Source organism: Danio rerio, chromosome 11, assembly GCF_049306965.1.
Source record: "Danio rerio strain Tuebingen ecotype United States chromosome 11, GRCz12tu, whole genome shotgun sequence".
Lineage (NCBI taxonomy): Eukaryota > Metazoa > Chordata > Actinopteri > Cypriniformes > Danionidae > Danio > Danio rerio.
This window is the reverse complement of record NC_133186.1, coordinates 7,985,618-8,000,510: the sequence shown is the minus strand read 5'-3', so window position 1 is coordinate 8,000,510 and position 14,893 is coordinate 7,985,618. Positions and strand designations below refer to the sequence as shown.

At 35.6% G+C, this 14,893-nt stretch overlaps 1 long non-coding RNA gene across 1 annotated transcript; it reads right to left on the bottom strand.

Annotated features, from left to right (window-relative positions):
- Positions 1 to 12,649: 12,649 nt before the first annotated feature.
- LOC141376531 (uncharacterized) lies at positions 12,650 to 14,567 on the bottom strand. The gene is made up of 4 exons (XR_012386980.1): positions 14,486 to 14,567; positions 13,755 to 13,812; positions 13,576 to 13,639; positions 12,650 to 13,459 (listed from the first exon to the last, which is right to left on the bottom strand). It is a non-coding gene; the product is annotated as an uncharacterized lncRNA (long non-coding RNA).
- Positions 14,568 to 14,893: the final 326 nt, after the last annotated feature.

The window sequence follows — 14,893 nt, the reverse complement described above, 5'->3', positions numbered from 1 at the left end:
CATATTGAAGCGATGAGAGGTTGAAGAGGGTGAGAGTGGCTCAAGAGGTACCAGCACCAGTTAAATTGAAACAACAGGGATGAGGGTATCATTTTTTAAAGTTTGAGCTGATGATACTAATGAGCAAGAATGAACTTTCCGTTTGAGGAAATGACTTTAAATTAACTTTGAAATCTTACTTTTGGATTCTGTACTTCTGTCCTCTACTTACTAACTTGCATACCTATTTACTTCATTACTTATTATTAGTGCTAATCTGCGGACATTTTTTGCTATTTCTGCGCCTGATTTTGTTAAAAAGCTGCAGATTTATGCAGAATGATTTTGGGAGTATGATAACTAAAACTTTAATATATGAAGTGAAAAGTAATACCTTTTTAACTTGTATTTAATGTTTATAATGCAAATTCAATTAGATCCACCTTATTTCGTAAACAAAGCAAGTCTTTTTTAAAATATCTCTACTAAAAGACTATGACTTTTCAAACTATATTGTAAAAAAAATTATATGAACATTTTCCTATTAGTCAATAATTATACTGAAATCAGTGTAAATATAAAGTTACACAAGTAAATATATAAATAAATGATGGGCTAAAAATCTGCGGAATTCTGCACACGCAGATTCCTTTTGGGCCTACTTATTATTAAAGACGGATTTTATTTCTATGTCCTCATGTTTCAGGACTTACTAAGTCTACAAGAAACTGACACCTTATACTCCTGAAATAAATGGTTACAGTTTCTGTAGTACTATTGCATTTTTATAATACTTTGGTGAGCATTTAACGAGTTTTTAATCCATTTTGACCACACTTTACTTGAAAAGCAGCTCATAAAAGAATCACAGCACATTTATAATCATGACAAGGCCATCATGAGTATAAAAGACTTTTTATAGATAATTATAGCAATTTGCCTTTGTTATGGAAACTTGACATAAACAAATTTGTTGACTTGACATTACAGAAACAATATAACTTGTCATAAATCTCATAAACATGATTGCCATGGGACCTTTATAATTGTGTCTTTGGGTATTTTTCAGGCCAAATTTGTCATAAAAATTTCTCATTAAAAGTATTAATACTGTCAAACTATTTTAGAACAGCATCATTAATATATTACGTGACCTCAACTACAGTAGTGCAATTTTTTGTTGTTGTTGAAATGTCATTAAGTGTCAATACAATCAAATAATTTTATAAGAGAGTGATGGAAATTTGTAAATTCATAATAGATTTTCTAACAGTAAGTCAGATAACAGACAATTTCAGATGGCTAAAAAGAGTTTGATAGGTTTTAGTGAAATAAACTCAATCAGTCTCTGTAATGTCAAGTTGTCAAGACAAAGACAGGCTATGATGTATTTGTGTATGCCGGGTTTTCATAACAAAGACTTCTAAAACAATATCATCTTTGCATTTAAAATTGACAAATGAGTAAATGAAACTCAATGACAGTTATCATAAGCATAAAATCTCATTCATATTCATGATGTGCCATTTCATGATTATAGTGGTTTGTGCGCTTATGAACAGCCTTTCAAGTAAAGCATTATCAAAAAATGATACACAATTGTGCATGCAGTGTAGCATAAATCAATGCACTAATATATGCATTAATTATTGAATAAACTAAACATATACAGTATGACTTAAACTAAAGATGCAATAGAAGATCTTTAAAAATGCTGATTTTAGCTTGATAGCTCTAAAAACCCTATACTAGGTCTCAATTTACACTCTCAGAAATAAAGGTACGCGAGCTGTCACTGGTACCTTTTCAAAAGGTACAAATTTGTACCTAAAAGGTCCATATTAATACCTCAAGAGTGCACATTAGTACCTAGAAAGAAAAGTCCCCTGAGAAAAAATAAATAAATAAAAATACAATCTGTATTTAGAATGTCGAACTTTAAAAAGAAAGTAAGTTAAGTTGTTGATGTTTTCCTGCCATTCCTTGTCTGGACTGCGTCCATGAAAGCATCCATGGTTTAATCCTTTCTGTGCAAACAGGGTGTGCAGAGGTATGCAGTTCATACAGTAGAGGAAATAAGTATTGAAGACATCACCATTTTTCTCAGAAAACATATTTCTAAAGGTGCTGTGGATTTGAAATGTTCTCCGGATGTTGGTAACAACCAAAGAAATGCATATTTGAAAAGAAAACAAATCAAATTAGTTTTCAATTTAAGGTACGTGTAATAAAATGAAAAGTATTGAACACATGAAGAAAGGAAAGTGTAAAAAGGCAGTGAAAGGTCAGACAGCAGCTGAAATCTCTCAAAAAGATGCCTCTCTTATGAAGAATGAAGTCCTTTTTTTCACAGACTGCAAAAATCTTGATGGTTCTGTCTATCCAAACTGATCTTTATTTTGTATTTTCTATTGGATTCAAGTCAGGTGATTGGCTGGGCCATTCTACAGCTTGATTTTCTTTCTCTGAAACCATTTAAGAGTTTCCTTGGCTGTGTTTTGGATCATTGTCTTGCTGAAATGTCCACTCTAGCTTCATCTTCATCATTTTGGTATTGTAGATGTTGGACTGAAGCAGCTAATATTAATTTACACTGACAAAGGGCAAAATAACTACTGAGAGATTTCAGCTGCTGTCTGGGCTTTCACTGCCTTTTTACACCTCCCTTTCTTCATGTGTTCAATACTTAATTTGTAAATTAATTCAATTAGTTTTCTTTTTATATATGCATTACTTTGGTTGTTTATTTAGTAAAAATTTCATGTCAACGGTAGTCCTTTGGAAATAAGTCTTCTGAGAAAAAATGGTGATATGTTGAATAGTTATTTTTCCCCCCACTGTATTTTACAGTTTTTCTCTATTGGTTTGGCTCATTTCTTGAAACAGACATTACATTCTCAAAACAACATGGACAAACCTCCAAACCACTTGCCAATTATTTTCAATAGATTTGAATTTCTCATTAATTTCAGCAAATTGCAAATCATTAAGTACAAATAGCCTACATTTAGCACAATTCCCAAGTGAATAGATCTTGTTGATCTAAACATGAGGGATATTTTAGTGGTTCTGTGCCATATTGACACAACATCTAAACATTTTGACTTGCAGTACTTACACAATGCCAAAGGCACAAAGCATTTTGGTGGCACTGACTGTTTAAATGAGTAGTAAATTTAGTTTTGACACATGAGTGAACTGTTTTGGGAAAGGTAAAAGCTTTTGGAAGTGACCTATAGTGTTGTGCTAAACTGTAACACTGTTTTGCCAAATTATCTTGAGAATGTAATTTCTGTTTCAAAAAATAAGTCAAGCCGATGGAGAAAAATTGTAAAAAAGCCTATTGTAACATTTGGACCAACTTTGTCATGGTCCCACACATTCCATGGATTATTAAAATGCACATATCCATATAAACCACTTAATTTAATTATTGCTTTCAGGATGTAAAGAGACTTTCAACTACCATAACAAAAATAGTTTCTGATTACAATCTCCTATTAAACGTTTGACAATTCTAAATAATTGTTATGATAGATAGATAGATAGATAGATAGATAGATAGATAGATAGATAGATAGATAGATAGATAGATAGATAGATAGATAGATAGATAGATAGATAGATAGATAGATAGATAGATAGATAGATGAATTTAAATATATCTATTTATTCAACAGAAAAGCCGGCTGTCAGGTAAAGACACCAAATGAATCATAGCTGAGTAGAAACACTGAAACACCGAAAGACAGAGAAATGGGTGAGGGCTTGAGACCCAGCAAAAGAGAGATGGGACAGAAAGACAGAAAACGAGAAAGACAGAAAGTTGCCGCACACTGCATTGTCTGAGCCCTCTCCAAGCGCATGTAGCAGCAGTGACACCATGTCATTAAAGAACACCGCAGGCATCTGCTCCCAGATAGAGTGAAAGAGAGAGAGAGAAAGAGAGAGAGAAGAGGCTAGCATGACAAACACAGACTCGCGCAACTGTTTACTGTAAGTTTAATGATCATAACCATGACTGGCAGTCATAATAATAACTAGGGCATCACTTATGATCTGTGACGCCTCTCATTACTGTGGCTGGCAGGGGGAAGTTTGAACACACAGGCAATGCAAACACTTTTAAGCCTGATCCCTGATCAACATCAAGAAAGTTTTTTCCAAGTCATTAATCTGCAGAAATGTTTTATTACAGTACCTTGTAACACACTGCATTTGCAACGCATGTATACACGTGATCCATGTCAATTAATGCATCTGAAGCTATACATCTGTGGTTACATATTCATAATATGTCCAAGGAGTGTACAAAAAGAATAGTAAATGAAAGAGTAGCAGGGCTTGCTATATGGTTACTGTAGAATAATCTTTGGAAACATGCAAATCGTTGACTTATAGTGTTGTAAAATCAGAATTCAGTATGCAAATGTTATGATTTAGTCTCTGCTCTGAGCTAGGATGTGAATATTACTAAAGTATTTAATGTTGCAGATTTTAGTGGTGTACAGGTTGATTAATCAATTGCACAAACTGTTCTTAAAGTCTAATTTATTCATATACTGATTATTGTAATACAAATGGCTTTAGACAGATTTACATTCAAAATACCTCTCACTAATTTCGGTTTCTTGTACAAGGTAGCACTGCAAAATATAATACAGTGTTTATTAATTAATTGCTCCAAGTTTATTATTTAAATGTTTCACTTGCAGAATCCCTCTGGTATGTTATACCGACTATTATTGCTCTGCTCTACATTATTTGTTCTCACATAACAGTATACCCCATAAAATTAAAACAAAAAATTAAAACTCAACAAGTGTAAATTAATAAAACGTAAATTGATAAATCTTCTTAAATTGTGAAAACTTGTTGCCTTAAGCTGCGGTCACACTGGACTTCTCTTCCTATAGAGTTCCATTCATATGCACGTGAATGCGTCAGACCGGAAACGTAAGTTCGTGTGTCGTTTTGCAGATCGCAGCATTGCAAAGTTCAAGCTTGGTGAACTCTGACCTGTGAAATTGCATCTGTTTACTGTGTGAGACCGATCGAGGATTAAAACATGACCTCTCTGGAGAGAAATTTAAAATATGGAGAAATTGCTCACTTTTTTTTATGTCTAATCACTTTGTTTAATACCGCCCCTTGTCAATGTGCCGTACGACAGAATTTCGCACGCACAAACTCTAATGTGACCGCAGCTTGAATTCAATTATGCAATTTTAACTGTATTGTTGTCGCACCGGTGATGCGTTGGTGCAGTAGGTAGTGCTGTCACAGCAAAAAGATCGCTGGTTCGATCCTTGGCTGGGTCAGTTGGCATTTCTGTGTGGAGTTTGCATGTTCTCCTCGTGTTTGCGTGGGTTTCCTCCAGGTGCTCCGGTTTCCCCCACAGTCCAATGACATATGGTACAGATGAATTGGGTAGGCTACAGTAAATTGTCCCTAGTGTATTACTGTAAATGTGTGTTTGTGTGTGGATGTTTCCCAGAGATGGGTTGCAGCTGGAAGGGGCATCCGCTGCATAAAACATATGCTGGATAAGTTGGCGGTTCATTCCGCTGTGGCGACCCCAGATTAATAAAGGGACTAAGTCGAAAAACAAATGTATGGGTAACACTTTACAATACGGTTCATTAGTTAATGCATTTAATAACATGAACTAATCATGAACAACACATGTACAGCATTTATTAATCATAATTGAACATTTACTAATGCATTATTAACAACCTAGTCCATGCTTGTTAACATTAGTTAATGCACCATGAGTTAACATGAACTAACAATGAACTATTGTATTTTCATGAACTAACGTTAACTAATATGAACAAATACAGTGGTAAATGCATTGTTCATTGTTTGTTCATGTTAGTAAATGCATTAATTAACATTAACTAATGAACCTTATTGTAAAGTGTGACCAATGAATGAATGAATGTTGTCACACCCTCGGTTCTTTTCTGCATTACCGATCACCGCTTTCCCTCCCAAATCACCTCTCTCCAATCCCACGAACCATCACCAGCCTTCTAATCTTTTCTACCTGTTCCCCTTCATCAAAAGACAATATAAAAATCAAATACCTCATTCACTCATTCTTGGCTAGTGTCGAAGTCACATGGTTGTCCATACTTTCGTCTTCTCCTCTTCTTCCATGGTTGTCTCCCTTGTGCGTTTGGATTCTTAATCTACTGAACAAGGGAAGTGATTAAACTCATTTGGTGTTTACTTGAAGATCTACCCTTTAACTGATGAACTGTGTGTTTGCATACTCACCTTCTGATGTTCCCTAGTGTGTGAGATGGCTACATCAGATGTTTACCTGAGCTGTTGATGAGATTGCTAACAGCCTTTACACCACTCTCCTGCTTCCTCACTTTGATCTAGTGACTCGTTTTGAACAAAACTCATAAAAAGGTAACCTTCCTTGTCTATCAGCGTGGCAATTGTATTAAGTGTAATTTATGCCTTCTTTAATATTTTTTTTTCCAATATTTAATATTATTATTTGTGAAGTTTATTTACAAAAAGTCACATTATTATGATTAAGTATTAGTTAGAAATAGCTCATAATAATGTAATTGTCAATAATAATGTTATTGTCATAATAATGTAATACACAAATGCATAGGAAACAGGTAACAGAGGATGACGAGAAGGTTGACAATAGTAGACCGGAAGGAACAAGGAATAATCAAAACTCAGCAGTAGAAATACACAAGATGAACTAATGACAAACAGAGGAGCGAACAGGTGAAACTAATGAATACTAACAATTGGCGGGAAAACTGAACAAAGGAGTCACATGATTCAACAAATGCATGCGCAACTTTAAAGCTGCGGTCACACTAGACTTTTCTCCCCATAGACCTCCATTCATACGCATGCGGATTCGTCAGACCGGAAATGCAGGGTCATGCATTAAGTTTCGCAGTTCGCTGAAGTGCAAAGTTCAAGCTTGGTGAACTCTGACCTGCGAAATCGCATCACTTGACTGCGTGAGACCAATCGAGGATCAAAACATGACATCTTTGGACAGAAATTCAAAACATGGAGCAATCGCTCGCTTTTTTAATGTCAAATCATCTTGTTCAATCCCGCCCCTTTTCGCAGCGCCGTATGACAGAATTTCGCACATACAAACTCTAGTGTAACCGCAACTTTACACTTATACACTTTATTAGGTACATCTGTCCAACTGCTTGTTAACGCAAATTTCTAATCAGCCAATCACATGGCAGCAACTCAACACATTCAGGTATGTAGACACGATCAAGACAATCTGCTGCACTTCAAACCGAGCATCAGAATGGGGACTTGTATCAATGGTTCAGGCTGGTGGTGGTGGTGTAATGGTGTGGGGGGTATTTTCTTGGCACATTTTGAGCTCATTAGTACCAACTGAGCCATGTGTCAATACCACTGCCTTCCTGAGTTTTGTGATTGACCATGTCCATCCCTTTATGACCCATCTTCTGATGGCTACTTTCAGCAAGATAACGCACCATGTCATAAAGCGCGAATCATCTCAGACTGATTTCATGAACATCTTAGACAATGAGTTCACTATACTCAATTGGCCTCCATAGTCACAAGATATCAATCCAATAAAGGATCTTTGGGATGTGGTGGAAGGGTAGATTTGCATCATGGATGTGCAGCTGACAAATCTGCAGCAACTGCGTGATGCTATCATGTCTATATGGACCAAAATCTCTGAGGAATATTTCCAGTACCTTGTTGAAGCTATCCAACCGATGTTTAAGGCAATTCGGAATGGTAAAAAGGGTCCAGCCCAGTTCTAGTAAGGTGTGCCTTATAAAGTGGTTAGTGTATTTTATATACTTGCATGGTTGCAGTTGTGGATCACGTATTATATTCAGTTTTTTAAGCCCTACTCAAACCAACCACAAGCTTTACTCGTCACTACAATGTATTACAATGGCAATGGCAATATCAGCACAATAAAGCTTAGTCTTTGTGTTTACTGTAAAGAAACTGAAGCAGGAGACTTTGTCACATGACAGAAGAGATGTCACAATGCCTATTTTAGACCATTACTCAATTTTAATTCAATAAAATTTTTAAATTCTTTTTTTACAAGTTCAATATTATTAGGTAGAATAATTACTGTGATCAAACTTATTAATAACTTGTTGCTTTGTAAACCCAATAATTAACTTAGCCTAGTCAAGCTTATTAGCTTATTTTGATTACTAATATTTTGATGTTAACTACATGAATCTAATACATTATATATATATATATATATATATATATATATATATATATATATATATATATATATATATATATATATATACATATTTTTTATCATATTAATACTTTGCAATCATGTCTTATGTATTGTTAATTTTTTTTATACTGCTTTAATAGTAATTTGTTCACAATTAATTTTTTGTGTTACTGGTAAGTTGTGTTAAACTGATAAGTTATATACTGCATATAAAATAACACCATAATGTTTTATCTGTTATAAATTATTAAAAAAAAAAAACTTTCTCTGAGTTTTTACTTAAACTTGATTTAAAATTTATTTAGCTATGTACTTTTTCAAAGATTTTTTCAACCTTTGATTGCCAATTTTAATTAATTTGCGGTCTAACCTTGGCGCCTGTTTTTCCTTAGTCTTTATTCAGCAGCTGAAAGCCCCACACACAAACAATTAAAAGATAACTTTGGCATTTGTGTCTTTTATTCTGTTAAACACACAACAATAGAATTGAGAAAGTGAGAGTTTTTAAAGTGGCTCACACCGATTAGCGTATAAAGCCTGAAACCGTGAGATTTTAATCATCAAACCATCTTATGTGGGAGTTAATTTTGACTGGCAAACATTTTTGCCTTTACACTGTTTTTTAAACCCCTGATATGCGGAAACCCTTCAAATTTCTGACTTCACAGAGCTTAAGCTGCTAAACAAATCCAAATGCAATCTAATATATACTGTAACAAGTCAAGTCTGTAAAAAGCCACCACAATTTGTACCACCCAGACAGAAGATGTATATGTCGAGCAACTGCCTGCCAACTGACTTATGTCAGTCATACATGATGAGAAGCAACTTTTACATAGACTGTCCATCAAAACTCTTACATTTTTGGCATGTTGTACAATAAATAAATCCTGTATGAAATCACAAGAGAAATACAACTTTGATCTGCAACCATTTGGCCGAGGGCTGTATAGGGTTTGTTAGCTTCTTCAAGGCAACTGATGGAGCCGCAACTGTAGCGGTGGGACTAGGGGACTCCACTCGGTTAAAGACAAAGAGAATGTATTGCCCATGCTGACTAGGGAGTGTGGGGGAGGACTATGCATGTGTTCTAGTTAATGACATGTCACCAACAGGGATGAAAGGTCAAAACTTAACACAGTTCACAGGAAAGAGTACTACATTACTTGCCGTGTTGCCGTACTCCAAGGACTTCCTGTAGAATGCGAGAATGTGTCATGCTGTGGTTTGTACTGAGTAGATTAACTGATGTCTGCTGCTGGGAGCCTCATTGGTCCGAAAAATGATGAGCTTGCTGAATCTGTTTATAAAACTGCTTCCTTTCATCTTTTCGGTTTATTTCGTGTTTGCCACATGTGCTAAAGAGAAAAACAAACTTAGTTTTGGTAAAGCAAGGAAATGTATGGTGAAAAAACTCTCAGCATGTGTCATCCCGGCCGTATGCAAAACAGATTCTCATCTTAGGGTGTTTTCACACCTGCCTTATTTAGGCCCAATCCCAATTCTATTTTTGTGCCCCTACCCCTTCCCCTTGGCCCTTACAATCGAGGGTTAAGGGGAAGAGCTTCAAAATGTACCCCTAAATCCGTACTCACACTATGTACAGTTGCCTCGAACCGGGGCAAAGCACGCTTGTCCCCCCTCCCGTCTCCCCCGACGGCCTGCACTCACATTACAATCGGGCCTAGACACGCTTACGTCATTGATGCAGCGCTGTTCAGTGAGCCCTCTCGCTCAGCACAGTGGAGATTTCTCTAGTTATATCGTTTTAGTCGTTTGATATGCAGTGACATGCAGTGAAATATTTTGCCAAACAGTCCTTAGGGATGCGGTGACACGCAGTTAGATATTTCGCCGAACAGATCCGCCACTTTTGGCACTCATAAACAATCATAAAGCCCTCGTGCTGCAGGAATGAGGAGGTTTGCTGAAGTAGCGCAGCTGTCGTGCAGTGAGGGGTTTGCGTCTTTAATAAACCACGGCAGTTTGCGTTCATTGAACAGTAAGATTGATTAATAAATCCATATAAAGCAGTAGCTTAAAAGTCACGTCTCGCTTTCAGTTTCGGGCTTTGGGGCGTTTCGCATTCACACTACAAGCGTACCACGCCAAAGCCCAAGTGAACCGCGCTCAAGCCCACCTCTTCCAACTGGGCCAGGGCTGGCCAAGTGAACCATGCCTGAGCCCGATTCAGCGCACTCACACTTCTGAAAACGAGCATGGGCATGGTTTGGATAGCATAGTGTGAGCACACCCTAATTGGGACAGCACTACAGCACCTTCACACGTCATCATATGTCATCGACATTTCTTGCTTTATATGAGATCAGACGGCTGCGACTGCTGTCATCCATTTAATGTATTCACGCACAGTTTTTTACTTTCGAAGGGACCAGACGAAGCCAATGTGAGGCAACAACACAGTCTGTTTTAGATTCATACTCAAATTGACTAATAGCCAAATAAATGTACAAAAACGGAAGTGACCTTCATTTAATTAAATCAGATATTTTATTTGATTAAGATTTTCAATACATGAAAATATTTGAGAATGTGTAAATTGCAGCTTAGCTTACAAAAAATAGTAAATGAGAAAGTGACACTTAACATGTCAGAGACTTGTAGGGAGTTTAGTCTGGCACTACAAAATTATTCATTCATTCATTTTCTTGTCGGCTTAGTCCCTTTATTAATCCGGGGTCGCCACAGCGGAAGAACCGCTAACTTATCCAGTAAGTTTTTACAGAGCGGATGCCCTTCCAGCCACAACCCATCTCTGGGAAATCCATACACACATTCACACACACACTACGGACAATTTAGCCTACCCAATTCACCTGTACCGCATGTCTTTGAACTGTGGGGGAAACCGGAGCACGCAGAGGAAACCCACGCGAAGGCAGGGAGAACATGCAAACTCCACACAGAAACGCCAACTGAGCCGAGATTCGAAGCAGCGACCCAGTGACCTTCTTGCTGTGAGGCGACAGCACTACCTACTGCACCACTGCCTCGCCACTACAAAATTAAACTTGTATTAAACTTGAAAGTATTTGCAGCACCTGTCCTAGTGTTTTTTTCTGTTGATAATCTGGTGACAATTATATAATTAGCATAAAATATTTTTTTGATCAATAAAAAGCTGATTTTTTTTTTTTTTTTTTAGTTTGGGCTCATCTGTTTGAAAACCAGAGTATCTCTTTTCAGGTGTATTTCCGCAATGAAGTGATTTGTTTGTCCCTTGTGTACAGCAAGTGTCTGTTGCTCTTCATTCAAGCAATCTAAACATTACAGTTCTCCTCCACTGCCCAACACTGTTCTCTAAGATTTTTATGTGGAAACTGTCAGACCACAGTTTAGAGACCAGATGTCACTTCTGTACAAGATAAACGGATGTTCTACTGCTCCTGAGGACACTTCCTGGACCATTATTCTCTCACACCTTCAGGGCCACTGGCTCACACGGCTCTCCATCTTTGAAATTTAATTGCTCAGTCTTCCCAGACTTCTGGTTAAACTTAACATTCTCCTCCAGGTAAATCAGGGTTGGCTGAGATGAAGTGGGATCTCTGTCTCTCTCTTGCTCTAAGCCAACAGATGTATATAACCCCAACTGTTGAAACAAACCTTCACAGCTCTTACCTTCATTCAAAACCCCTGCACTCTTTCTTACTCAAGACAGCACAAGGGCATTGATAAAATAGTTGTTGATAAAAGAGTGTGTAATTTTTAAATATGACTCTGGCTTTTATATCAGGACTTAAGTCACACAGGTATTTTTTGTAGAAATTACCAAATGTACATTGTATAAGTCAAAATTTTGCTATTTATTTTATGCCAAAAATCGTTACAATATTAAGTAAAGGACCTTCTTCTATCAAGTTATTTCCTACCTAAAATATATTCTATTTTTTATTAAGATGTGTTGTTAAGAACTTAATTTTTGCAACTTTAAAGAAGTTTCTTAATATTAGATTTTTTAAAATGATAATATTAATAATTCCTTACATTTATTTAGCGCTTTTCTGGGCACTTTTCTGGGCGCTTTTCTGGGCTTTACACAATGGAGGGGATCTCCTCATCCACCACCAGTGTACAGAATCCACCTGGATGACGCGACGGCAGCCTTTTGTATGCCAGACCGCACACCACACACCACACTCAAAAAAATGATATGTTGGCGTTAATTAACTTTTTTTTGTCCACTGGTTCCACGTAACCGAGTTAAGTTACCTTTAAGAAAGAATATTAATTTTAGTGAACTTAAGTTAGTTACATAAAGGTAATGTAATGTTGTTTAGTTCAATCAACGTAACATTTATAATTTAGCTTTAATCAATGTAGTTATTTAAGTTCAATTATTCTAAAATTGATATTGTTATGTTTAACCAAATAAAAAAACAGTTTCCGTTTCATTGAGTTTATTCAATAGCATTTTTACAGTTTTACACATTTTCCAGCAATAAAATGATTATCAAAATCCAAATACTGTCTTTATCTGTATCTTCACTTATTACAATAAGTTAAAATATCAATACTAGTAAAAATAATAGTAATACAAGTATGAAGTAAATTGAAAACAATGATTTTAAAAATATGCTTACAAAAACATCATAAAATACACTTTTCATAATAATACTTTTCATATATTACAAAAAACATTCAAAAATAATATTCTGCCTTCAAATGATATATCAAAAATATACTTAGAAAAATTAAGTCTTCTTTTGTAAACTATACTGTACCTTCTTTACACTGAAAAAGCAGATAACACTTCAGTTGTTCAAAGAAAGATTAACATTTTAAAGCACAGTAACACGAAAAGCACTAAACCATAAATTAGACCAACCATCACAGAACATGCAATAGCTACACACATTCATCTCTCTGACACTTGCACCATTTATGCACATTTGCACCAGACACTTTCTTACAACCACTCCCTATATCTAAAAAACAAAACATTTTGCATGAAGGCTGCTTCACACAGGTGTGTGGGCTTGACAAACCACATGTAGAAGCATTCTTAATTCTTAAACTTTTTTGTATAATTAGCACATCTTGGGTGAATCGCCTCTTCTTGTTGATTTGCTGAATGTGTCCTCAATTGTAAGTCACTTTAGACAAAAAAGTCTGCTAAATGTTAATGTAACCACTGTAGATTCATAAGGTGGTGTTGCACATCAAGGTTTGCGCTTCATCATGCCCAGCATCCTAAAAAAAAGTCAGGTAAAAAAATAAAACATTTACCAACAGATCAAAGGTGAAAGGAGGAATTGGTTTAAGAGGAAAATACAAAATGTTTAAAACAATAAAATAAAATAGCTTACCATGTACTCCCTCACTTAGGGGCTTTGAGGATGCATTCACACCCTTTTTTCCACTGGTGATGTTCTAAATGACATGAAATGACAATTAGTAATTTACTAAATAATTATTAGTTAAAATTACTTGTAATTTTTACTGTACATCATTTTAATGTGTGTATAGGCATCTAAAAGCATAGTACCTAGATGATCCACAGTCTCCTCAGCCAGATATGGGACTTTAGAGGTTGAGCTGTAAACCTGTGAGGGAGAAAATAGATGTGAGTGAACAAAGATTTAAAATAATAAAATATAATAATATAAATAGCAAACTACTAAACTTAAAAATGTAAACGTGTTAGATGACCAAACAAATAAGCTAACGTTAAATATGTCATCATGCTAGATGCCATCCAATTTAAGTGTCACATATGCTTGTCAATATTTTTTTTTTTAAGTTAACAGGCTTGAATACAATTAGATAATAAATAACAATGTGCCAACACCACATTTTAATTAATATTATGTAAGTTATCAAAACTGACATTCAAACTTGACAAACTGCTTGACACTCATTTAAAATAAAGACTATCAAATCAAATAAAAAATCAAATCACTTTTATTGTCACATTATCAGCAGCACGTGTGCTATGATGAGTGAAAAGCTTAGACTATTCTAACATGACTATTCCTTACTACCAATGTTTGCAACTTTATTCTGGGGGAGTTAATATATACCAAGTATAAAATTTCACAGGAATGCAAAACAAACTATACATTTATCTGTCTATAATGTGGAAAAGACACAGGGAACATGGCAATTTCATAGCAATACTATACACAAACACAACATAGTATTACAAGAGAGTACATTTATGATTCAAATGTTGTCACAGCCTCAGTATAAATACATAAAAAGTAAAAAAAATCTCACCTGTGTGTCCACATTGGGGAAAGCTTTGTGCACGTTCTCAATTTGTACTGTAATCTTCATCTTTTGATTCCCATAATATGGCGCCGATCTGAGAGTGATCGTTGTGGTTTGAATCTTCTTACTTCCTGTGTTGTTTTGAAACTGCTCATGTGCAGATATTACTCCACCTATTGACCAAAATGCAGTACTGCAGAAGCAACACAACTCCCTTGCATTCATGTTACATAAGCGAGCTGTTTAAATGTGAAAACTTACTTTTTCTAATTTTTTCCAACACAACACTTTTATTTTTAATACACAAACATAAGCGAATTGTTTAATTCAAACATAGTTACATTCTTTGGACCAACTAAAGCCATAATTCATTTTTTTGAGTGCAGCTGATTGGTGGAGAGGAGCCAGTGATGA